Raw genomic sequence first — 26,609 nt, forward strand, 5'->3', positions numbered from 1 at the left:
TTATTACAATGTTTGAAATCAACAAAGCAATTAGAGTGGTTTTTAAGCTGTACACTGGTCAATCAAATCTCCAGTCAATAGTACTCTGTAAATGTCAATAGAGCTTCTTGCATTATAGCCACGTCGGCATACTTGTATTTACAGTTGCATTGTGAGAATGTGTGTGTGTTTTTACAGGAATGCCTGCGAGCTCCAGATCGGATCAATATTATCACACTGCATTCGAGAATTAGAAAAAAGGAGAAGCCATGCTATAATCTGCAACTGAGACACCAGACTGTGAGTCAGCACACAAGTGGGACAGGAGATGGTGTGTCGCAGTGGCTTAGAGACTGAGCTGAGCATCGGGATGTCCTTGCTTCAGATCTTGCCTCTGCTATGAACTTATTCGGTGGCTGTAGGCAAACCACTCTCCTCTCAACTTCGGTCTTCCACAACTTCAATAAGGGGATAGCAACACTTAAGGATTGGTAAAAGGACAAGATAAACACATGTGAAACACAACGCACATTCAAAAATGGTAAGGATTTTATTGATAGAGTGATCAGTGGTGACAACAGTTTGATGGAAGCCCTACAGCAGTCCTGCCCTCCCCTGCCTGCACTCCACTGGCCACTGCCACTGAAATTGGACCAGCTGAGTGGGCCAGTGGTCAGACACCACCCCAATGGTGATACAATGTAGTTTCACGGCTTTTAAAGCCTTCACATGCTTTGCGTACATCAAATAATTCACCCTGAAGAGGTTCCTTGCCCACGTCAGAAGGACCATCCGCTGTGAGTCACGGCACAAACCGACCCATAAGGAGTTGGGGTGGGGAGCGGAGATGAGGAAAAAAATATTTGAGATTCTTAGATGCCAACAAGAATGTTTGAGGCGCTACGGAGGAAGCAGCTGTTTAGAGCTGTTGATGAAATCTGACCATCAAGAGGGAAGTTTCAAGGGGTGCTTAGGAAAGCTTGTTGTGTGCGGCCATCGCAAAGGAAAAAATAGCCATTTCCTGACTGGGCAAGTATGGCATATGGGGACTTCCCACAAGAGGAATGGGTAGGAACAATGGCCAAATTCCACTGCATGGAACAATGACCAAATCAATCTTCCAATCTGCATGTTTTCTTTCTTTCTTGCTCTATGTAGGTAGGAGTCAAGTGGTTTCAAGTTAGCTGTCATTGTTTCAAGGTTTGCGTGGTCCTTGCTTTGTTCAAGAAGATGATGTTGCAAAACAGGAGCCTCTCAAACTGCCTTTTTTTTAAGGAGGCAGGATATGATGGCAGTGAGTGAGAATTGTCTGTAGAGGTCCTGAGATTGTGCTGGCAAAGAAGGAAAGGGCTCAGCAGCAGCAGCTGAGGTTTGACATTGGGTGGATTTTTTGTTTTGAAAAATGGTCCAGTAATTATTATTAATATTTATATACTGCTTTCCAACCAAATAAGGGGCACAAAGCAGCCTGTAGAGAACAATTACATTTAATAAAAGTTCCCTGTCCCTAAAGGGATTGCAGTCTAAAAAGGGGAAGAACTAATGCCAACAGGTAGCCACTAGGAAGACTCACTGTGCTGGGGTAAAGAGGGACAGTCATTCTCCCCATGCTGAATAGAAGAGGAACCAGTGGCATAGCTAAAGGGGGTGCAAAGCACTAAGTTTTGCAGGGAGCCTCACCAGGGCATGCAAGCGGCCCCTCCCCTTTTAGAGCCATTCCAGGCTCTTGAAGCCCAGAATGGCTCCAAAGGAGAGGGGAGGGGCACTTGCACGCAGTGGTGAGGCACCCTGCAAAACTTAGTGCTTTGCACCCCCACTAGCTATGCCACTGAGAGGACCACCGCTTTAAAAAGTGCCTCTTTGCCCAGTTAGCTGGGGGTAACTGGGAGAAATGCATAGCTTCAAATCCTGCAGAAGCTAAGATTTGATGAGCTAATTGGGACTTCTCCTCTCAAAACTCTTCCAGAGGTTTCAAAATATGTCAGAAGTGTTGGAGGCCAAAAAAAAAAAAAAAAAAATCAGAATTCTAAGGAACAAAATCCACAATTACTGTTTTTGAAGCCATTTTTTTAAAACCTATTTCCAGTTTTACAACTGATTTTGCTTCCTGTCTTTTATTTCAACTCTGGTGTTCACCATGGGACAAAGTGTATGCTTCTGTTTTGAAAGTCTGCATTTGCACTTTGAGGAACCTGCCAAAAAACCTGGCGAAGCAATTCGCTGAAGAAAGAAAATGAAATCCTGAAAGCTTATATGGTTTTTAACTGCTGGTCCATCCTTCAGTACAAGTGATGACTGCGATATATTGGGACAGACAGAACAACATCAGACATGTAAATAAGTATCTATGTTGATCTTTTCCATCTGTGCAGAAGATTGATTGTAATCAATGCTACTGATAGCAAACTAGCTGACTATTGATTTCTGGCCACATGTTACTAATTCTTCTTCCCTAACAGAGATGACATGTTTATGGCTAATATATATATATTTTTTTCCTTGCAGCCCAAAAAGGAAGACAGGATATGATGAAGGAGGGCTCTGCCGGTTGCACCCCCCACACTTGGTTCCTGCCCCCACTCTGCCCTCCCTCCCAGAACACCTCCCTCCACCCCCAAGGTCCTCACTGCAATCTAGAGCTCTTAGTATGTTCTAAGTGGTGTCTGTCTGGTGCTGGGCTCAGCACTGATCGGTGCTGGGCCAGCACTTGTGCTGTCTCCTCTCTGGGTGACACAGACATGCCTTATGTTTGCGACACAAGCACCGGTGATGGAGCTCAATGCCAGCACTGAGCTACAATATGATTGGGCCCTAAAACAGGAGGGGGGAAAAGGATATACAAATTGAAGTTCCTGTGTTGTTTTCTTGGAGCAAAGCACACACGTTGTTGTTGGCAACCCTCAGTCTCGAAAGACTCTGGTATCGCGCTCTGAATGGTGGTTCTGGAAAAGCGTCTAGTGTGGCTGAAAAGGCCGATTCGGGAGTGACAATCCCTTCCACACCAGGAGCAAGTGCAGTCTGTCCCTGGTGTGTCTCCCTGGCTATGGGCTTTCCTTCTTTGCCTCTTTGCCTCAGTCTGTTGGCCAAGTGTCTCTTCAAACTGGGAGAGGCCATGCTGCACAGCCTGCCTCCAAGTGGGCCGCTCAGAGGCCAGGGTTTCCCACTTGTTGAGGTCCACTCCTAAGGCCTTCAGATCCCTCTTGCAGATGTCCTTGTATCGCAAAAGCACACACACACATGCACAAATCTTCCTTCCCACTGACAACAGAAAAAGGTTCTAAGGTGAAAGCTCTCTAGGCAAACCAAACCTGAGCTGTTTTCCTGCCCACACTTCCCTTTTGAATATTTTATTCTGAGTTCATATTGGACACAAGTATAATTCTCTGCATGGCACCCACTTAAAATGCTGAGCTACTTTCCTGCCAGAATGGGAACAGGGCAGCACGAGCCCAGACATTTGACACAAATAACCCCTTTCTAATCTGTTCGCAATTCCCTGAGAGGCAGGTTATTTACAGCAGCTGGGAAATTTCCTACAAAAAATGGCAGGAAATGGAGAGGCAAGGGCAGGGGGGGGGAGGCAGGGGGAGAAGGGGGGAGATTATCCAATGCTCAAATACTTGACTGAAAGAGCAGGCACTTGCCAATTCTCTGAAACTTGAAATATGCAGACAGGAGAGAAGGGTCTCCCCCCAACATCCCAGAACAGCAGAGAAAAATAGGATTCCTGATCCATATTCGGCACATTTTCTCTACATACCAGAACTTGTGGATGGCAAGCTGGAAGTTTTATAGTTTGGGGAGAAGAGGCAAAGAGGTTAATTCCTCTTCGGCAAATGTCTCCTTCACTTCCACCTTCTCCATCCTCCCCCTTTGTCCCCCCACCCACACCCAGATCCCCCCCACCACATTTTCGCTCCGTTTAAATTCCTAACGCAGCCTGATGAAATGTAGTGTAGAGCTTTTAATTGTGCCCAGAGGCAGTGCAGCTTCGCAGAAGGGTTGCAGCAACTGGCTGAGGGTTTGAGGAACAGCTGTGTTCCGGGAACATGTGCGCTGCTGTGGAACCACCCTGTCAGCACCTGCACCCGTTTAACGCACACTTCCATGCGCAATTCACATCTGGGATTAATCAGTGTTCTTAAAGGAATTAATACTCCTTAAGTTATTTTTTATTTTTATGATACCTGCAGGAACGCGATGCTATATTAAAGGGGGAAAAAAAAATCCACAGCACGTAAGAAGTATGTTGCTCGAGCCAGAGTTACAGAGGGGAATAGAAGCCTCTCTTTCCTGTGCCAAGAACAAATTGTTTTAATATCCCCAACATTCAATATTATTTATTATTAAAGTCTAATAGAGTTTTAGTGAGTAACTGATTCTCCCTTGCTTTAAACCTGCCCCCCCCCCTCAATTGTGCCCTACACCTTACAACTTCAGCATTTTGCTAGAAATGGGCCCTTTCTTGATTGTTCTTGTTTTTAATTTGGCACTTTTTTTTTTGTCTCTGGGTCTCAGAGGACTTTTTCACATTGGAAGGTTCTAGAAGGTCCTCGCAGAACATCCCGTTAAATAAATGTCATATTGTTTCAGCAGAGGCATTTGCTTACATTTCTCCACACTGCAGAGAGCTCCATTCATGATGGAGTTATGCCACATTAACTATTTAGGCTAGATTTTCATGCTAATTGTACGGGAGGGAAAATCAAATTGCATTTGCATGCTCATTTTCCATAGCTTACACTGAAGGAAATTCCATAGCGTTGCTGAATTTACCGTGTGAGGGCTGTCCTGGGACATGCAAGGACGTACCCAAACCTAGTCGGTTTGCTGTGTCGCCCAGCCTGGGGGTGCTTGAGCTGGCTTGCTAGAAATTCTTGCTATCTGGTGTGCTCCCTGGGGCATTTGGTGGGCCGCTGTGAGATACAGGAAGCTGGACTAGATGGGCCTATGGCATGATCCAGTGGGGCTGTTCTTATGTTCTTATGTTAAATTAGGACAGCTGGAGCCTGAGACGTAGCAAGCAGAAAGCCCTGCGTACCCAAGGGCAGAAAGCCTATAGTATTTATATCAGGCACCGGACTGTACTGGGTGAGGTCAGTATTGGTCATGTATTATTTAGTTATTTTTCACATTTCTATGTCACCCTTCCTTCAAGGAGCTTAGGGCAGTATATGTGGTTCCTTCCTTCCCTTTTGTCCTCACAACAACCCTGTGGGGTAGGTGAGGCTGAGAGAGAGTGACTGGCCCGTGGTCAACCAGGAAGCTTCGTGACTGAGAGGAGATTTGAACCTGGAACTCCCAAACCACCGCACCGCAGGCTTCCAAACTGGGTGTGGCAATGCTCTGGGACATCGCAACATGTCCCCAGGGGCATTACGAAAGGCATGCTGGTTAAGCCATTAGCCAGCACAATTGGCAGCAACTATTACCCTGCACATGCTGGATCTCATCTGATCTTGGAAGCTAAGCAGGGTCAGGCCTGGTTAGTACTTGGATGGGAGACCGCCTGGGAATACCGGGTGCTGTAGGCTTCTACCATAGTCTTTCGAGACTGAAGGTTGCCAACCATGCAGTATAAAGACTGTGAAGCAGAAGCTCTCTTCTGTGTGCTGTGAATCATTTTGCTGGGTTTGGGGGGCCCTCCTGTCCGCCTTTACCTGTTTAGCACCAGTTTCAGGGTCATCTGAAGTAGCAGAAACAAGAGGCAAGTGCCAATGGCATCATCACAGGCACTTACTTCTGGGTTCTGCGACGAGCAGGACCAGTGTGTCAGGGGCCCGGTAAGTTTGAGATGCAGTGTACTACACCATTCTGGCTCTCTGCATGTAGTACCATGCAAGACAAGTATTATAATCATCTTTGAATATGTGGTGCACAGTGGCCCTAACTCAGGCACTTGTCTATCTTATGGAGACCAAAGCATGAGGGCTTCCTCGGAGCATACCTAGCTCAGCTCACCCCCAATGACCCAATTACATGTCCACATTAGTCTCGCTCCCTCCCCAAGACTGCAGGGCCAAACACTGAACACAGGGAGATATTCTCCCACCTGGGAACCTTCCATGGTACGGGGGGGGGGGAGAGAGATGAAGGTATCTGAGTATAACATGCCCTGCAAACCTAATAAATGAATTTATTTGCTGTTTCCTCACTTGCCACCCAGGGATTTGTGGTGCTGCCTATCCTTGGGGGTCAGCATCATACCTAAAGCTGTAAGAATATTTTCACTGAGAGACTATTTAAAAAAAAAAAAATTAAGGTTAATAATAGTAACTGTGATAATCAACATTTCCAAATAACGACTGTGTTTCTTTTTGTTGGCATCCTGACATTTCACATCAATGATAATTCCAAAACAACAGAGATTTGAGGGGATATTTTGGTTAAAAGAAGCATTCCAAGATAACAAAACATAACCTCAGTTTTCCAGGAAACCCACACATTTGCTCCTTGTTCTCTGAACTGCTATTTTTTCTGCACTATTTTCTCTGGTCCGTTTTTGTCACCTAACAGCACCTCCTGGTATTGGCACTTACTGCACAATATCGGCACAACGTGGCCCTTGAGTTCTGGAATTTGTCACTTGATTGACGGTTGGGCCAATCCTATGGAGGGCCTATGCCACAGCAACAGATCTCACAATCTGCTGCCATAAGTCCTTTTGCGGCATCACTAAAGGTGTGCTGCTGTCAGACACAGTGAGACCATCGGCACAAATGGTGGAAGTTTCCATGCATGCACCAGCCAGAGCAGGTAATGTGCTGGAGGGGGTTATTTGGGAGTGGACCAAAGCAGGAAGCAGGTTGAACCAGGGGAGGAGGGGGATGATCGCGGCGGCAGCAGCACATGCCAAGATCCTGTCCCCCTTCCTGGCCTGAACCCATTCCCAGAAGTCTTTTTGGACTTAATGCCAGCAAAAGAGGTGACAGGTTTACCTCTCCAAGGCCATCTTGTTGCCCCCCCCCCCCAGCATGCAGCACACACTCTGGCAGCATGGGAGATAAGGTTAGGGCATTAGTTCCCAGTACCAAAATGGCTTCAGAAAAGATCAAATGCTGCGTACAGTGATCTCCTGGATCCGTTCAAATGTATAGCTTCCTATACATTTGGAAATCTTTCAGTTTTCTGAAAGTTCTGTTTGATTATTGCAACTTCCCCAACACCACCCAGACACAGCGGCAGCCACAGCCAGCCACAGCCACAGTCCGAAGGGACACAGTCCGCGTGTGTGGCAGCCACACACACGGCACCGTTCCAGTCTGAAGGTCCCTTTGTCTGGAACTAGAAACATCCCCCAACACGTGTAAAAAGTAAAAGGAGCTGAGCAAATTGCCTTCAATCTTCGTACTCTCCTAATATCGTGGAGCTGAGCTTCATCTAGCAGTGCGCAGCTGGGGGATTTTTCTATCAAAAGAACAGCTGAGCAGATTATTTCCAAATATAATATCTGCTACCCTGCTATCTCTTCCAGAGGAAATAAAACTGCTGGATATTAGTAACTCTTCAACTTCCTGCATCACCAGCTAGGATCCTTGAGGAAGAACATTTTAATAACCAGACACTGAGCTTCAGCGCTTTGACTAAATAAACAGAATCTGAATCTGTGTTCCCGGTGAAGGGAGAGAGAGCAAAACAGACAAGCCTACTCCCTCACCCACCTACTCTCTCCAACTGACTAGAACATCATTTGCCAGGATGCTCCAAAACCCAATCTAATCCGGGCATGTAATTGCACCAAGTGATTTCTCCAAGGAAAGTTAATCCAGAACCTACTTCAATTTATGGTAACCTTGTGTCCAATGTTCTGTATATAGGTGTAAAAGAATATCCTATCATCTGAGAAATGCACACCCACAGCTGTGTAGAAAACCCACACTAATCCCCAAGGCAGGCCATCATCGTAAATTGAGACAAATATCTGCCCGCGGCATGCGGTAGAATCATTTATGAAAAACTGAAGGGAGAGAACTCTTCTTCATCACCCACCATTGTTCCCTGTCTTACAGTTTCCACCCCAAACATAACCTAGGGGACGATGACTTATAAATCAGATCAAGAAGTCCTCTGATACCGCAAATCCATCCCAATGCACGGAAATGAATGGTCAATCCTCCACATCTAGCTCACTTTTGTTCTTGGCCTGAAATCTAGGCCAAGAGAAAGAGCAGATAAGTTTCCAAGAAACCCCAAGTTTTCCCACAGGGTTGGCTCATGTTCTTTGTGTTTGATGTAGCATGCCAAATGCCATCCACAAGATTCCTCTGGGAAGTTCACAAGCAGGAGATAAAGGTGGACCCCTCTCCAACCATTGCTTCTCTGCGGACTGGCTCTGAACACAGAGGTAGGAGGTTGTTATCAAGACCAGCAGCCACTAATAGACCTGTCTTCCATGAATTTGCCAAATCCCCTTTTAAAGTAATCTAAACCGGTGTCTGTCACCACATCTTGTGGAAGTGAATTCCACAGGCTAATTATCCTTTGCATGAAGAAGTACTTTCTTCTGTCCACTGTAAATCTCCTACCTGCCAAATTCACTGGATGTCTCCTGTTCTAGCATTACGAAGGAGGAAGAAGAACTTCTCTCTCTACACCAGGGGTGTCCAAAGTTTTTGGCAGAAGGGCCACATCGTCTTTCTGACACTGTGTCAGGGACGGGGGGGGGGAATTAATTTACATTTCAAATTTGAATAATTTTACATAAGTTTACATAAATGAATATATTAAAGATGAACTTATATGAATGAATGAAGGTCTTGCAATAGCTCAAGGCCTACAAAAGGCCTTGCACAAAGCAAGGCTGGCCTTTCCTTTGCTGCCGCTACTGCATCACAGATGTGAAACAACAAGCAGTGGAGGTAGCCCTCATCCCACAGCTCACGTGAGAGGTCAAACAGTCCCCCTCACGCTGAGAGCAGTTGCGTCGTGCCAGTGTGGGCTCCAACAAATCTCAGGAGGGCCAGAGGCTCATTGGAGACTGGGGGCTCCCTGAGAGCCGCATTGAGAAGCCCTGAGGGCTGCAAGTGGCTCCAGGGCCGGGGTTTGGGCACTCCTGCTCTACACCATGCTGTATAAATATAAATTATAATTAATTTGAATAATAATTACAACATGATGCAGCCCAGGCTTAACTTTAACCACTTGCTGTTGATGCCTTGGAATTTCTGATGGATGAGTGGCAGTGATGATGGTTTTTTTCTTTTCTGAGGCTTGTCTACCACACCTCTGCCTTGATCCTTTATGACCTACGGACACTTCCGTTTTACTATGTCCACACATATTCAAACACTTCTTTTCCTCTGGAGAGGTGATACTCATGGCATGGAAACCATCTTATGCAAAACAGCCCAACCGCCATGGCCTGTGCAAGTGTTGTGGGGTGTATTGATTAAACGCAATTACACCGGTGTAACAATAGATGGTAACTCTATCATCCCAAGAGCATGGACTTAATCTGTGCTTTAATATTTTGCTTCCATGCAAAATGGCCTACACCGTTTTGTAAGAAGTTGATCCTTGCAGAGAGTTATTGAATTCCACAAGACTACAGTGGATAAGTTTAAACTGCAGAGCAGATGGGGGTATTCTTTTCCTTCTCGGTGTAAACTGAATTGACTTTACTTAACTGCACAGGAGAGAGAGAAAGCACAGTAGCATAGCTAGAGGGGGGGCAAAACAGTAAGTACTGCAGGAGCTGCAACATGTCATGTAAGTGGCTCCTTCCACATGCCATCCGAGCCATTCCGGGTTGGGGCAGCAACCGCAAGCAGGTGCTTGCCAAACCAAACAGCAACTCCTGCATGTTGCCATTGTTACCTGGAATGGCTCTAAAGGTGAGTGCGAAGGGCTGCTTACATGGCACGTTGCGGTGCCTGCAGTACTTACCCTTCCCCCCCAGCTATGCTACTGGGAAAGCAAGAGAGAAAATAAATTGGGAACAAACCCTGTTGCAGTGACCAGGTATTCATAGCAAGTATTACGTTCCTGGACTTTTGTGGTTAAACAGTGGCTTGGTATCTACAAGGTGAGCATACAACTAAAGATGAGTTGCACCTTCGGTGTTTTAATTTGCCATTTGGTTTAGAATGTTCATAAGGGCAGTGAGAGATGAGTACAACCCATCTGTGGTTATTCCACCTTCCCCCCCCACCAAAAAGCCGTGAAGACACCCCCCCCTCCCACTCCAATACTTTGCCTGAGACCAACTGTGATCAGGCTCCTGCCTTCCCAAAACAGTGTCCTGGAGTTCTAGTAAGTTACTTTATTATGCAACATTGCAAAAAAGGTGGTGCTTGAATTTGCTAGTTTCCCCTCCAAAACTGTAAGCCATTAATTTAACTAGAGGTCACCCTGAGAGTTTTAGCAGAAAGGCAGTATATAGATGTGCTAACTAAATAAATACATATAAACGAAGAGAAAGTGTTGGAAGAAAGGAGGAGGGTGGAGTAAGGGAGAAAAAAGAAGAAGATAACATTGAAATCAGGTTCAGTGTTGTAAGTCAGTACTAACAATGGGTCAGCTGAAAAGGTGAAGAAACAATCATGAGATACATTGATTTATTATAGTCTTTCTCAACACTGTCTGTTGGGACCCATTAGGTGGGCCACATGCCAATTTCAGGTGGGTCCGCATTCCTTTCAATGTGCATTTTATTTTTAATATATTAGACTTGATGTTACCATGATATGTTACTTGGGGAAATGTGACAGATCTGTATTTTTAACAGGCTATGTATATGCTTTTGACAATGACAGACAATGGCGTTTACTCCCAGGTAAGTGTGGCTAGGATTGCAGCTTCTGGGATACTTGGGGAATTTTTTAAGAAGAGATCAGGAACTACTTGGGAGGTTTAGGATGGTTCTTCTTTATTTTAAATACATTTTTAAACTTCTACTTATTGTAAACATTTGATTTACTAACTTGATTTGATTTTGTCATATAGGGGTGTTAAAAATTTTCCTGCTTGATGGCCAGGACATTACTTCCAGGTTAATGATACCACTTCCAGTGGGTCCTGACAGATTGTCATTCTTCAAGGTGGGTCATGGGGCTAAAAAGTGTGAGAACCACTGATTTATAAGATATTGCTTTTTCACTCATTTCAAATGACAAGCATCAAATGAAGGGTTTTAGAAAAAATGAGATCTCGACCATATTTATAAACTTGCATATTCCTACATATTTGGGGAGCTGCAGTACAAAATGGACCCGCCACCATGCAGTGGTTGGTCCTCTACAAACATTTTGTATATGGATGACGTTATCTAAATAAATATATATATTTATTAAAAGCAGTAGCATAGCTAGAGTGGGTGCAAAGCACTAAGTTTTGCAGGCACCTCACCGCAAGCAGCCCTTCCCTTCGGGAGTATTGTGTCCAGTTCTGGTCGCCGCATCTCAAAAAAGACATAGTGGAAATGGAAAAGGTGCAAAAGAGAGCGACTAAAATGATTACGGGGCTGGGGCACCTTCCTTATGAGGAAAGACTACGGTGTTTAGGCCTCTTCAGCCTAGAAAAGAGACGCCTGAGGGGGGACATGATTGAGACATCCAAAATTATGCAGGGGATGGACAGAGTGGATAGGGAGATGCTCTTTACACTCTCACAGAACACCAGAACCAGGGGACATCCACTAAAATTGAGTGTTGGGAGAGTTAGGACAGACAAAAGAAAATATTTCTTTACTCAGCGTGTGGTCGGTCTGTGGAACTCCTTGCCACAGGATGTGGTGATGGCATCTAGCCTGGACACCTTTAAAAGGGGATTGGACAAGTTTCTGGAGGAAAAATCCATTACGGGGTACAAGCCATGATGTGTATGCGCAACCTCCTGATTTTAGAAATGGGCTATGTCAGAAGGCCAGATGCAAGGGAGGGCACCAGGATGAGGTCTCTTGTTATCTGGTGTGCTCCCTGGGGCATTTGGTGGGCCGCTGTGAGATCCAGGAAGCTGGACTAGATGGGCCGATGGCCTGATCCAATGGGGCTGTTCTTATGTTCTTATGAGCCATTCCAGGCTGCTAGAGCAAAATGGAGGCATCACCTTGGAATGGCTCTGAAGGGGAGGGGAAGGGGCCACTTGCACAGCGCAATGATGCGCCTGCAAAACTTAGTGCTTTGCACCCAATCTAGCTATGCTGCTGATTAAAAGTATTTAAAATAAACCCGTTAGAGGAGGTCCGCTCTTCTTTCAAGTGCACTTGCTTGATCTCCTCTTTCTTGCGCATCCTCCCAAGTAACTCTACTTTTACAATTGTCCATGGGCCAGAAAAACTGCACCTTGACTTGAGCTGGCAATGATAACCAGGCATGCTAAATTGGCATATTATTTGCTGTGCACAGGAAACAAACTTTGCAAAATCGTTAACACAAAGTCTACAGACCTGGAGATAAATAATGAAAATGAACCTTCCCCTGAAAATGCCCCAGTGTTCATTTAATTTAATATTCTCCATTGGTGGAAATAAATTAAAAATGAACAAGGCTTGTTTATGCCTGCCTTACACTATTCTCTGCTTTTGAATAGCAACCGCATATTAATTTATCAGGATTCCCATAAATTATAATTAGCCAGGAGGATTAACAACATAAATCCTTGAATTTAAAACCAACCTGCCCCTCTCTCTCTTCCCTTTGCCCTAAAGTGAAAAGGAGCCCATAAAACCCATCACTGCTGTTTGATCCATTAAACTCATGAGACATTCTTATTTCAGCTTAGCTACCGGAGGTACATTCGTTAAATCTTAAAGTTACAGTCGCCTGCATGGAGTTGAGATGCTCATGTGGCAGAAATGTGCTAAAATGGTGACACCCCTTTCTAGGAGTGATCGTGGCCGAGGATGAAAACCATGCTCAAAATCAGGGCAACGGGGCAGGGGTACTTTTTGAAAGTGAGCACTTAAAAATATATATCTACTTTTCTAGCACAGCAGGGGGCATTTATCTCATCCCCATGTCCTCTCTTTCTCTGCAGAGAGCATTCACACCAATATACATCTCCATTCCCTGTGATAAGAAGATACTTGCACTGCTCTCTAATCTGGCCAAGTTTAACATCAGCTGAGGCACAAGATAAGAAACCTGGACCGAATTTATGCCAGCTCATCGTCAGGGTGCTGCTGTGATGGTTATCTATGACTGCACCAGAACAGCCATGGCAAAAAATATGCATTTTCTAGCTGCCGTTTAAACGAGCAGTCTTACACATCTGTTGGAATGGACTGCAGTCCATAAAAGCTTATGATGAAATAAATTGGTTAGTCTTTAAAGTGCTAGAATTTTTTTTTTTCACTTAGGTAAACCACTTTTGTTGAAAAACAGTAGGAAATATTTTTAAGAACATAGCAGACTAATGTGGCTTCCTCTCTGAAAGGGATTTAATTAAAGTGTGATTAATCAAAAACAGGGATTTAATTGTATTTTAAAAAGACAGGGTTAAAATTGGCTGCAATACATCTTTCAAGTTTACACGACTCCGACTGTCCCATTTTTCTGGTCCCTAAACCTGATATTTCACCATCTTTATTTTGATATATTTTTGCCTGCCTTTGTCGTTCAAAGTTGTTGTTGTGAGTTGCTCGAATTGTAAGGCTTCAACTCCCTTTCCGGGGTCTAGAAAAGTTATATTTCTGAGTGACAAACAGATGCATCTTTTCAGTAGTGCACATGTAGGTAAATCCATGTGTATGTATGCTCAGGCAATGACTGGAATGAGAAAGGCAAGGTTTAAATACTTTAAATAAATGGATATATCTGCTAGTGTGGCAAATGATGCAGATTGTAGCCATACAGGTCTGTTGTGCTTAATGACATTTTATGTTTTAAGAGATCCTATTGTCTATGGTTTATTACTTGTCTATTGTTTGGGAGAAGTTACATGGGTACTTCCTTGGTCTCTGCAGTTTTCCAAAATGGTGTGATCGTATTCACTGTATAGTAGTAGGATAAAGGGGATGCCAGTACTGTGACTACTATAGAGACGGAGGCTACAAATTCTATCCACACTTACCTGGGAGTGAATTCCATTGGCTATAATGGGGATTACTTCTGAGTAGACATATGTAGCATTGGGCTGTGAACAGTGTCTGCAGGATCAGCCACTCTGGTAGCAGCAGAGGAGATGCGCCCAGGGAGATGTCCACACAAGCACAGTACTAAAAACCACAGTGCAGGGGAATTCTCGAATGGGGATCACCATAGAATCTGTGATGTGTCTGCCTGTGATGGAACACAGAAGACTCAACATGCCTTCTGCCCATGGCAAACCTTGCAAACTATGGAGGACATTGCCAAAGATGAGGCGATACCACATGGGAACTGTAATGTCTATATTAGCTCCAGTTCTGCTGCATTTGTACATTCAGACACCGGAGAAGTAGCCTTGAAGAGAAAGGACAGCACAGAATACAATGTGAGGGAGGAAGGAGAAGTATACTTCCACTGCACAGGAATGGGGAATCCTGAAGCTGTGACTTTACCTAAATGTCTGTTTCAATCAGGAAGGGAAGGATTTAAAACAAAGCCAACACGGCTTGTGACCCACCAAGCCAAACACACACAGCCCACCACCACCCACTGCAGCCTGCCACGTGCCAGACAATCCCTTCCCCTTACTTTCCATACTTTGCAGTCCCAGGACCTGAAGGTGGATCAAATCACTGCTGAGTTGCCTACAGGGACAGTCAGATATGTTTGGCTTGGTGACTCAGAAGTCTGGCATTCTTCTCCGGATTGCTTGCACTGAGTTGTGGTTCATTTCTCTATCAGCCACCTTGAACACAGATGTGAAAAAGTGGGATGCAAATGTTTTAGTATATAAATATGTCACACAATCCCTCCCAAGTACATGGGAGCCGCAGTAAGATAAAGAATCTCGGCAGCGCAAGAGGATTCTCATCAATCATTGCAATTGTGAAAGAGCCTGCAATTCCTCAGAAAAACCACAGGCAAAAGGGAAGGCATGTGACGTCCTTTACAATCAAAAACCATGCTGGATCAGACCAAAGATTCAGCTAGTTTCTCATCCTAATTCTCCTGCAGGGATCAACCAGGTACCTCCAGGAGCCCAAGAGCAAAGCTTCACTGGAATAGCCCTGTGTCCATAGTAGTTCCCCTGCCAGTGGTGCCACAAGGGGTGTGGATTGCACCAAGTGAAACTATTGTGGGGAGTTACACCAAAGGAGGGGAGCCAGAAATTTCCTGGCTGCTGAGTCAACCGGAAGGCCAGGTCTGCCAGGTGGGTAGATCTGGGCTCCACATCAGGAAGTCTGGTAGATCTGATGGCGATGGGGGGGGGGGGAACCTCAGCCATGGGCATGGTTGCCCCCCGAATAGGTAGACAGTGAGGATTTCCTGGCCCTTTGGATGAAAAGACTGACTCCAACCAGGAGGCCATGTCTAGCCAGTGGGTAGACCTGGGCTCCACATTAAGAAGCCTGGTAGACCAGGGCTCTGGAGACCTGGTGGCCATCACCACCCTCCTTCTGCTCTGTTTTTCCCTCTCCCTGTCCCCAATCCACCACCCTCCTCTACCCTGCCCTGGGTGACACCAACCCTAGTGTCCCCTGCAAATGGTATTCAGTGGCATACTCATGTGTAACTGAAATAACTACCACCACCACCCCTTTGCTCCTCTCATGTCCCTGGCATTGATACCTAGACTGTAAACAACTGTAAGATGTCAAACGTCTTGAACCAGGAACTCAGGCAGTAGCTCAGGCACCTTTCTCTCTGCACCACTGAGCCAGCTTGCAGGGAAGGGGTTGACAAAGCCTGTGCTGCTAACCCAAAACTCTTGTGGAAGGGAAACTTCAGTCAGCCAAACCTGGAGGTATCAGCCAAAAGGGTGGGAAGGCCCTGGGGAGCCAAAAGGGTCTCTGCTGGCCCAGTGTAAGGAACTCCCTGGGCTTGGCTCCCAAATCTGCTTCTTGTTTGAGAAGGTGCCAAACTAACTCTGCCCTGCCTTGCTCTGAGGTCTGGAACCTGGCTATGGGTCTTTTTCCCATGCTGGTTGCCTCAGACTATGCTGGGTCCCTGCCAGCACCTCAGGACATTCCTCTCATTCATTGCAAACCACTGCTTTCCTGGACAGCATAAGCCTCTGATCCTGGGTGCAGCATGTAACCCTCATGACTACTAGCCAGTGACGGACTTGTCCATAGATCTGTCTAATCCTCTTTAGAGCCATCTAAGCAAATGACCATCTCTGCGTCCTGTAGTAGCTAATGCCATAAATTAAATACACATTCCTGCAGGAAGTAGCACTTCCTGTTTGCCTGTCATGAATCAGCTGTCAATCCATTTCATTGGAAGACTCTGAATGCACAGTGGGAGATGGAGAAAAAAAAGCTTCTATCTCCACAAGGCATAATTTTCTGAACCTTTCTTTTCTTTCCCCCAGCCTCCCTCCCCAAAGTAGACATTGCACTAAATGTACAATGTAGCCTAGTGAGATTTTGTTGTTGTCACTGTTGTTGTTGAAATATTTGCAGGGAGCCAGGGCAGGTTCAAGATCCCCTGATACCCAAGGTGGCAGTCCAAATGCTGCTCCCCAACCCTGATGGTGTGCCAGCCTCTGCTCCTCCCAGTCGCCAATGTTCTAGAGCAGGGGTGTCCAAAGTTTTTGGTAGGAGGGCCACATCAGCTCTCGGACACTGTGTCAGGGGCCAGGGGAAAAAAGAATTAATTTACATTTAAAATTTGAATAAATTTACATAGGTTTACATAAATGAATATATTAGAGATGGAACTTATATGAATTAATGAAGATCTTGCAATAGCTCAAGGCCTATAAAAGGCCTTGCTCAAAGCAAGGCTGGCCTTTCCTTTGCTGCCACTACAGCATCACAGACGCAAAACAGCAAGCAGTGGAGGGAGCCCTCATCCCACAGCTCAAGCGAGAGGTAGAACAGTCACCCTCACGCTGAGATCAGTTGTGTTGGGCCAGAGCGGGCTCCAACAAATCTCTAGAGGGCCAGAGGCTCATTGGAGACTGGGGACTCCCTGAGGGCCGCATTGAGAGGCCTCGAGGGCTGCAAGTGGCCCCAGGGCCGGGGTTTGGGCACCCCTGTTCTAGAGCACTACTGTCCTCTTACACAGATGAACACTCCCCAGCCATCTGCTGCCTGAGGAAACTGTTACAACCTGCCTCATGGATGGGTCAGCCCTGCAGGGAGTGGACTGGAAAACAGAGTAGAACCACAGATAGGTGAACAGTGTTAACACTTTGTCCTTGACCTCCATTTGAAGCTGTTTTCTAAAGTGGGGGTGGGGTGGGGGGCACAATCAGGAGCAAAATAATGACAGAATACTAAAGTCCCACAACCCTCCACCATGATTCCACTCTGTTTCACACCCCCAGTCGCTACATACCACAAACCCACCAGTCCATGTTGCACGTTGTGTGTAACATCTAGTTTGAACTAGTTTCTCCCTTGGGGAGAGAAAGCAGGGCAAAAATTCAGTAAATAAATACAACTTTAGTCATCTTTGATCTGTACTGATCTGCATCCTCCCCCCTCCCTTTTCCTGTCATCAAACATATGAGTGGCATTACCTTCACGACAAGATGGCAGTGTGTAAGCTACTATTGCTCTGTGACGCAAAGTTGGGTTATGGGATATACATTCCTGGGACAATGCATGTTTCAAGAGACTGTCAACCAGGCGAGACTGGCCAAAGCTGGGCTCGCACTTGAAGTGCGGGCCAGGGTCTACTGCCCATGTGTGTGCTCCCCAAATGGTCACCACTGTTGCCTCCCAACCTCCTCACCATACAACACTTTTTCAAAACTGCTCTGGTGGGAAGTAGAGAGGTTCCTCTTCTGCTCCCAAAATTCTCTGTGTCTGATCTATTTTGCAGAATGAGGCAGAGAGGAGGTAAGGAGGCAGCAAGGCAGGAAAGCCATCAGCAAAAGTATTATAGCTCCCACTTTACCTCCTCCTGCTCTACTGCCACTCCTGCAATTTTGGGGCAGTAAGCTGGAGGAGAAGGTTAGTTGCCCCACACCATTTTTTTGGAGAGCACATGAGAAAAGGTGTAGCAACGGGATGGAGTAGTGAGCAGGCCACGGGCCTGGGGAGGTGGTGAACAGGGACAGTGCACGCAGTACTGCTCACTAGTTTGTCACTTTCTCCACCCTGTTGCTCAAAGAGGCCATTTCAGTTGGCCTCATGGATGGGCCGTCCTGAACTGAGTGCTCCCTTAAAGCTTCAAGATGGGATCACTTCTGTGGGTCGTTCTTCTTCACCACTGTTCCTGGGGAGAACACAATCCAGTCATCTTGATATTTGTACTTGGATAACAATTGTCAACATTATAAAGGATGCTCAACAGTCATGGCCTAATGCCCTGAAATAAATAACTTGTGCGGGAGTATGGGATAGGGAGGGGGCCTAAATACATCCAGTGAACTTGACAAAGCAAGGAGGTTGAGCAGTGTCGTGATGCCTAAAGAAGGAATGATATCAAAGAGGAGGGAGGAGGGGTGGAAATGCAAATAGCTTCGATACCTGGAAGTAAACATCTTGTTAATAATAAATTCTACTGCCTCTGTTCCAAAGAGGGAAGCCTGTGCTCGGTGCATGTGGGGATTGAAAGTGCTCCCTCCCTCCCTCTCTCTGCAAAGCTGCAGGAGGAGAAAAGCTCTGCCAGCCCATCCCAGCTCCCTTAATTATTTTAATTGCAGCAGCGCAATGCCAACACGCTGAATTACCCCCCTCAGGCTCAGGCTGCTTAGCCAGGAGGTACTGAATTAAACTGTCAGAACATGCAGAAAAATGGCAACGGTGCCTGTCTCCAGTATTTGTTAAGAGATGCGGGTGAAGCAAGTGACTTGTAGAGAAAAAGAGCTGCCGGTGCAGAGTCGTCAAAGCACAGCACTGGAACTAATGGGGTATTCAGAGGTCTTGTTCTACTTCATTGGTCAAAGCCAACAACAACAACAAGAAAATCTGGTAATATTTGGGGCGGTTTGCTATTTATGGCCATGGCAATAAAACAGGCAGTTTAAAGCTGCAAAGGCAGGCTTGCTACAGTGGTCCCCACCAACTGCAACGCCCAAACCCTCACTTTCTGAACACCAAAGGATTGGTCTGTCTGGACGTGAAGGGTCGTGCAAAGAGGACCAACCACCAATTCAGGAATGTGTAGCTGGTTGACCGTCTGCCTTTTTAAAGGGGTTGCTTGCAATTAACTGCATTCGTTCAGCACCCTAAAAGGTCTCGAGCGGTGCCTTTGGAAGGAGATGGGAGAAGCAGGAGAGGACTGAATGAACAGAAGCTACTGCAAACAAAAGACATCCTTTCTGGTTTCAATCCCCATCTCAGTAACACACAAGAATCTATATCATATATTCCTGCCAGGTAAAGGACTGGCCTATCCATGAGGCATGGTGATTCAGGCGGTGGGTTGGGGGAGTCAGGAGGGTGCGCTATGCACTCTGCACCTCCCTCTCAGCCACTTGACCAGCTGCTTGTCTGGTCTCCACCCCAGTCTCCTGACTTCTGGAGAGCCATTAGAAAAGGGAGGTGGTGGGGGCAGATAGAGTGTTAGCCATTCATTTTGCTACCGTCTTTCGCCTCCTGAATCGCTCTCTGGCTCCGGAGAGCAAATGAGAAGGGAAAAGGACGGTGGCAGCAGCTGGAGGTCCTGCCAATTCTTGACCAGCAGGTATTTCAATGGCTGCTCCCCTTCTGGATTACACCACTCTTCTCTGCTCATACATCCACCACTCTAATCCCCCCTTTCTTTTCAAATCCTGGGAGCAGGAGGAGGAGAAGCAGCAGCAGTGGGGGATGGAAGCATCTGGCATTCTGTCATTCAGGTGCTGGGAGGTCTTGGGTTGGCCCTGCCTATATATATACTGGGAAGAAAAAAGAGAACACAGTTTTGTAAGAATACACATTCCATTTACACTGCCACCATTAAGGACCCACACCAGTCAACCCAAGCCACACTCAAAGAGCATTGAATTGGTCTGCTCTTGAATTCTCAGCACAAATGATTAAAAGAATCCCCTTAAGGGTTAATCAACTACTGTTACCCTGCGCATGCCCAATCTTGTCTGATCTTGGAAGCTAAGCAGGGTCAGGCCCGGTTAGTACTTGGATGGGAGACCGCCTGGGAACACTGGGTGCTGTAGGCTTATACCGTAGTCTCTCGAGACTGAAGGTTGCCAACCAACTACAGCCTGAGGGCCCAGTCCTATCCAACTTTCCAGCTCTGGTGTAGCCACAACGCAGGCCTGTGGGAAGGGAACACACGTTCCCATACCTTAAGAAGGCCCCAGTGACTGCTCCTCCCCCACAGGATGCAGCACACACCCCACGGGCACAATTACACCAGCACTGGAAAATTGGATAGGACTGGGCCCTTAGTTGTTTAATCTACCAATTCAAGCTTGCGGTTTTCAGTAAAGATAAAAGACAAGCAATCTTCACAGTGGAGAGTATCTACACTCTAAGCTGCACTTGTTAAATGTTTGTTTTGTTCTGGATTCTTTACACATTTTTGTATGATTAATTTGCTTGCCATTTATAAAGGGGACTTGAGAACGAGCATGTTGAGCGTGTTTCATTAATTCTACAATTAAACCTCCTATTCCAAGGGCAATCCATATTTTAAGCATAAAGTCTCAGGGTGCGGCCCACATCTCCGGCACAAGGCCCTATCCATTTCACTAATATCCCTTGATTAAATGCAGTTGCTGGAATTCTTTAAGTAGTTTCACATCATCATTTGGGCACTCATTTAAATGGGTTTCCACTAATAAGAATATAAGTTCAGTAGAGGTTAATGAACCATTAATTCACGCTTTTAACTAGCTCATTTATGTAACATATAGCCTGTGTTTATTTTTACGCAAACGAGCCACACAACATTTAATAGGCTAAACAATCAAAGATATAAATAAACATGGTTTATGCAATTGGGCCTTAATCTTCCAGCCATTGACTTGGGAGTATTACCATTGATTTCAGTGGCACTACTCCAGCATAAATGGCTTGAAGTGTCAAGACTTATTTTTTGCAGTAATTACTAGAAATCATCCTCGCTTCTGCAACAATTATACCTGGAAATGATAGAAATGTTTATTGCTGAGGAATGGTGGGAGGAGGGAGAAGAGAAGGAATCTGATATTTGTGACTTGGGATACTGGAAGGAAGTGTGTAGGAAGAATCCAAGGAGCAGGCAGGGCCACTGTGAGATACAGGAAACTGGACTAGATGGGCCTTTGGCCTGATCCAGCAGGGCTCTTCTTATGTTCTTAATGGGCAAGACAACTAATATACAGTAACTGTCTCCTAATATGTAGATTAGATTCTTTCTGTGATCCTGAAACAAAGATCTGATTCACTGATACAGGAATGTTGCTTGACAGTTTAATACTCAAGCCCCATTCAGAAGTTCTTAATGTGAGTCCATAACAAGCTTGAAGGAGAGACTGGGATTGTGCTCACTGTCTCATTCCAGGAATGGCACCTGGTGTCAGCTGGGTTGGGTGATGGCCATTTCAGGGCCCACCTGGTTGGCCAGACCCTCAATAACAGTGGCAGGCAGTGATAGCACCCAATGTGCCATTGGGGAGGTAGGGGCACCCTGAGGGGATCATTCCAGGGCTTTTCCCAGGGCCACTAGTAAACTGTTGCAATCTGCATTTCCCAGTTCCTGCATTTAGCACTGCACAGAACCTACATACATACTAGCCATCCACATGTAGTTTCTGTACACACAGTCTGAGTCCCTGCACTTTGCCAGCTTGCAGACCACACAAAGGAAGCCTACACACTTCTAACTTACCTGCATCTGTGGTCTCTCTGCACAAAGGAACAAGCAGTGTGTGAAAGCTAATCAATGCATGTGGGTTGCACCCATCTAAGAGTGTCTGAATATGGCTTGGATGACTTGCCAATGAAGCACCACCCTCGACAAGCATTGCCTTTGAGCAAATGTGAAAGGTCTCTTTCTCTTGACTTTGCTCTCTGGAATAGCTCAATCACACACACAGTTCACCTGCCTGATGTAGGAATCAAGTAAATATATGCATGAAAATGCCAAAGAACAGGACTGAAACATAAATGCACTATCTTGGAGGCCCAGTTCAGACATGTAAATTGCAGTTCACAGAAGAGGCTTGCCATGTGAGACTTATCTACTGCCACCGAGGAGCCAGCCAGGTTGGATGCTAGCCTAAAGGTCCACACCTAGTGTGGCTGACTCAGTGGTGTAGCTAGAGGGGTTGCAAAGCACTAAGTTTTGCAGGGAGCCTCATCGCAACATGCAAGCAGCCTCCCACCCTCCCCTTCAGAGCCATTCCAGTTGGTGGGAGCAAAACTGAGGCGTACACCCAGAAGGCGTCCCTGAAACACTCTCAGAAGGTGTACATCACTTTTTGCTCCCACTGCTCGGAATGTCTCCGAAGGGGAGGGGGAGAAGTAGTGTGCATGCGGCAGTGAGACTCCATGCAAAACTTCGTGCTTTGCCCCCCCTCCAGCTACGCCACTGGGCTGACCCAAGAACCCTCAAGGGTGGCTTGTAGCTCAGGGGTAGAGTACAAGCTTTGCATGCAAAATATCCCAGGTTCAGTGTCTGGCATCTCTAGGTAGGGCTGCGAAAGACCTCTCTGAAATCCTGAACAGCCACTGCCTAGTCAGTGTTGACAACAGTGGGCTAGAAGGATCAATGGTTTGTCTTGGTAGGTTCCCTATGAAACCTACGCACAGACTGGCAGCAGTGGTAGCATCCAATGCACCATCAGGAGACAGGCAGGGAGAGGCAGTGCAGAGCACTGGCCCGGGTTCCTGGCACTTGTGGCACAACTCACACGTTGTGCATCAGGCCTTTCAGAACTCACAGCAGTACTACAATGTACATCTACTATACGAGTTGTTTCATACACTACATGCATGTTGTCATCCTGTTCCCCCAAGTGTTCACCTAAAAAGAATAGGTGTAAATGGGAAGAAGACATGTGTGAAAACATAGGCATCACTTGGGTACAACTCACTAGGGAGCCAAGACAAGATAGGATCCTTGTTGAGTGTTCACTTGGTGGCTAACCCAGGTCTCTAGTTGAGTAGATGGTGAAAAACTTCTTTCAGATCCTGCCTTTTCAAATCAAGGGAATCACTGCATAATATGTATGGCATGAACTGTAGCCAAAGCCAAGAAAATGATGGTTAATGACTAAAACAGTCAGATTATTTCTAGAAATACACTTTCCATAACTTTAGAACTTTAGTTTTCAGCAGGCACAAGGTCTTCTTCTTCTTCGAGAGGAGACATTTGTTCTCTGAAATGCTCCAGTTTTCTGAGACTGAAAAGGAACAAAATTCACGAAGTCCCTTTGACTCTGGCCAATCTCTCCTGACAGCAGTAGGAAATATACGTATGCATTGAGAACGGATCAATTTGGAAGTAGCTCATTTACTGTAAATACTCAAAGTTAAGCCATATGTTTCACTTGTACTTATTAAAATGACTTTAAACATACTCTGACCTCTAATAAAGAGCAGGTTAAAAGCAACCAGAAAGAGCTTCAAAATAGCCAAAGACTAATGGGTGCATTTTCTTGGGCTCCCCCCCCCTTTTAAAACATGGCCAACACCACCACTCTTGCCTCTCTTGAAGGATGTAGGCCAAACATTAACCCTTTGTTTTAAGAGCCCCTCATATCCTTTTTCAAACGCACACATGTGACCTGTGAAAAGGTACTTCTGTGTCCTTTTCTAGGAAAACACCATTAGTTGCCTTGTCAGCCCAAGGCTTCTCTGAGCCTGAGGGGCACTAAATGCTGCCTCCACTTATGCAGTGGCTCCAGCATGCCTCCCTCTTCCTCCTCCTGCCTACAGAACCGAAAATGGAAGAAAGGCACAGAATGAAAGAGAAAATGTGGAAGAGACTGGTATGCTGCAGCAGCAAAGCCGACCAGTCTCATTCCTCCCACATTTCATCTTCCACCCCATTGACTTATAACAAGGCAGCTGGTCCATCAATTTTACCCTGACTGGCAATTCCCATGCAGGCACTCGTCTTTCCAAACTCCATCAACAAGACAAGTGCTACTGGCTGAAGCCATGACCCTATGAATGTAAATAAGGCACTCTGCCACTGAACCATTGTGCCACTCCCTGAAGAAATGCACCCAGTGTTCCAGCTACAATATTTTAGAGTAGAACTAGACTAGATCAAATGGAAGTAGAATTGGATCAAATGGGTGCAAACGGCAAGAGAGTTATTCTGGTTGAATATCAGACAGAAATTCTTGATGGTAAGCAGTGGGCAGCAGTGGAACAGTTTGCCGAGGGAGGTGGTGGATTCTCCTTCGCTGTAGATCTTCTCAACAGGCACCTGCTGGAAATACTCTAGGAGGATTTCCTGCTATAGACGGGGGTTGGACTAGATGATCTTGCGTGTACCCTTCCTACTCTATGATTTCTTACAAACGAAACCAACACTGACTGTAAATGATTCACTAGAAAGAAAGAAAGAAAGAAAGAAAGAAAGAAAGAAAGAAAGAAAGAAAGAAAGAAAGAAAGAAAGAAAGAAAGAAAGAAAGAAAGAAAGAAAGAAAGAAAGAAAGAAAGAAGTAGATGGAACAATTCAGGAGATTTCCTGTAACATTGATTATTGGTCATAAGATTTCATAGAAAAAAAGACACACAGAGAAATTTCAGCTTCTCCCCCCCCGCCCCCTTCATTTACTGCAACACACTTTCCAATCTGATTCCCATGAGCATATTGAAACCAGAATTTAACCCCACTTCCTGTTGTGGTACACAGCTCCTTAACCACTGCAGCTTTGACTGGGTTTGAACTAGAGCTGTGCTCCCTACCCCACTACCCCCTCCGAAGCATTCCTGTAGGTAATAGTTATTTCCCCTATTTGCATTTTCCTTCCTTCCTGGCCTTATCAGTGATCTGTGTGCCTTTCAGCCACCCCCACGGCAGTTAAGCAAGAAGGGGAGATGATCGGAAAGGAAAGGAAAAAAAAAGTGTCAAAACACATCCCTGCGGAACACTTGTCTTCAAAACAAGCAAGAAAGAAACAAGACACATCATCCTTTCCTCGCCTGCCTGCGCTTGGATTGCTCAGCTGCACACACAATGCGGAATGGGGACGAATAGCCATTGAACACACTAGACATCCTCTTTTGTAAACATGTGGAGCAGGGGTGCCCAAACCCCGGCCCTGGGGCTGCTTGCGGCCCTCAAGGACTCCCAACGTGGCCCTCAGGGACACCCCAGTCCCCAATGAGCCTCTGGCCCTCCAGAAATTTCCTGGAGTCCACACTGGCCCAACGCAACTGCTCTCAGCATGACGGCGACTATTTGACCTCTCGCATGAACTGTGGGATGAGGGCTCCCTCCACTGCTTGCAGTTTCATGTCTGTGATGCAGTAGTGGCAGCAAAGAAAGGCCAGCCTTGCTTTGTGCAAGGCCTTTTTTAGGCCTTGAGCTATTGCAAGACCTTCATTCATTCATTCAAGTTCCACCTCTAGTATATTAATTTATGTACATTTATTCAAATTTTAAATGCAAATTAATTCTTTTTTTCTCCGGCCCCTGACACAGTGTCAGAGAGATGATGTGGCCCTCCTGCCAAAAACTTTGGACACCCCTGATGTAGAGGATTGCACTACGTGGTTCCTAAAAGGTTAACCAGCTATTGTGCTGAAAATGTGTAGTTTATGGCACACAAAGCAGACTGCATGAGGAGGAAAACAGAACTGGAAGGGAAGACATCTGAACATTCAAACACAATAACACAAGCCCTATCCAACACCCTGAATATTATGCAGCCCCGGTTATTTTCAGTCTTCTTTTGCTGTGGCAGTTTGGGCTGTGTGAGGCTGTAGAAAGAACCTTTTCTGGCAGTGGGTAGAAGCAGACAAGCAGGAAGATGATAACTTTGAGTGTTGATCAGCTAAGTTTGCAGTTTGAGAAGTGGGAGAAAGTGTGGGACATGAGGTGGGGTACGGTTAGCAAATCTGAATTAAGCTCTCCTTGGAGATTCCCCCCCTCCAGTCTTGACATAACATCATTAAGCCAAGGAAGTCCCTGCTGCATTCTCCAGAATTGCTTTTACTTGTCACCTGGAGATCAGTGCTGCTTCTGGGAGACTTCAGGAGACTTCGGGTCATCCTGAAAGGTCATCAACCACAGGCAGGGCCAGTCATGAGTCAAACTTTAAGCATTAAAGACATTCAGAGGAGTCATATTTGGTGCTTGCAGTTCTGAGGTTCTGCAGTGCAGCTATAAAGTCTTAAGGGGGATACCGCCCGAGAAGAACATCGCTTCTGATGCAGCGCTGCAAGTGGTCCAGGAGATTAATGGCCTCCTTGAAGGAAAGAGACTCTTCCAAATCTCTTTGCAGTCCATGAGGGGAGTAAACAAGTTTTTGAAAGGGATCAGAAGCGCTCTTCCAAATTCAACATGCTTGAAACAAAAGCATCATTTTTTAACCACCAGTCATATTAATGCAATAAGCAGTGGCATCACTAGGGAGGATGCATGGGGGGTGACACTACTGCTGGCCCAAATTTTTTAGGAGGCATTCGCCTTGACTATGCGCTTCATCCTGCATTCGCCTCTGTTTTGCTCCCCCACCCGGAATGGCTCCAAAGGGGA

General features: G+C 45.9%; 1 protein-coding gene and 1 pseudogene across 1 annotated transcript in view; one reads left to right on the plus strand and one right to left on the minus strand.

Moving 5' to 3' along the window:
- Positions 1 to 26,609, minus strand: part of WWOX (WW domain containing oxidoreductase) — a 670,666-nt gene that overhangs the window by 91,553 nt on the left and 552,504 nt on the right. The gene's annotated exons all lie outside the window — the stretch shown is intronic.
- LOC136660826 (5S ribosomal RNA) lies at positions 5,397 to 5,513 on the plus strand (annotated as a pseudogene).

Source organism: Tiliqua scincoides, chromosome 9, assembly GCF_035046505.1.
Source record: "Tiliqua scincoides isolate rTilSci1 chromosome 9, rTilSci1.hap2, whole genome shotgun sequence".
Taxonomy (NCBI): Eukaryota; Metazoa; Chordata; class Lepidosauria; order Squamata; family Scincidae; genus Tiliqua; species Tiliqua scincoides.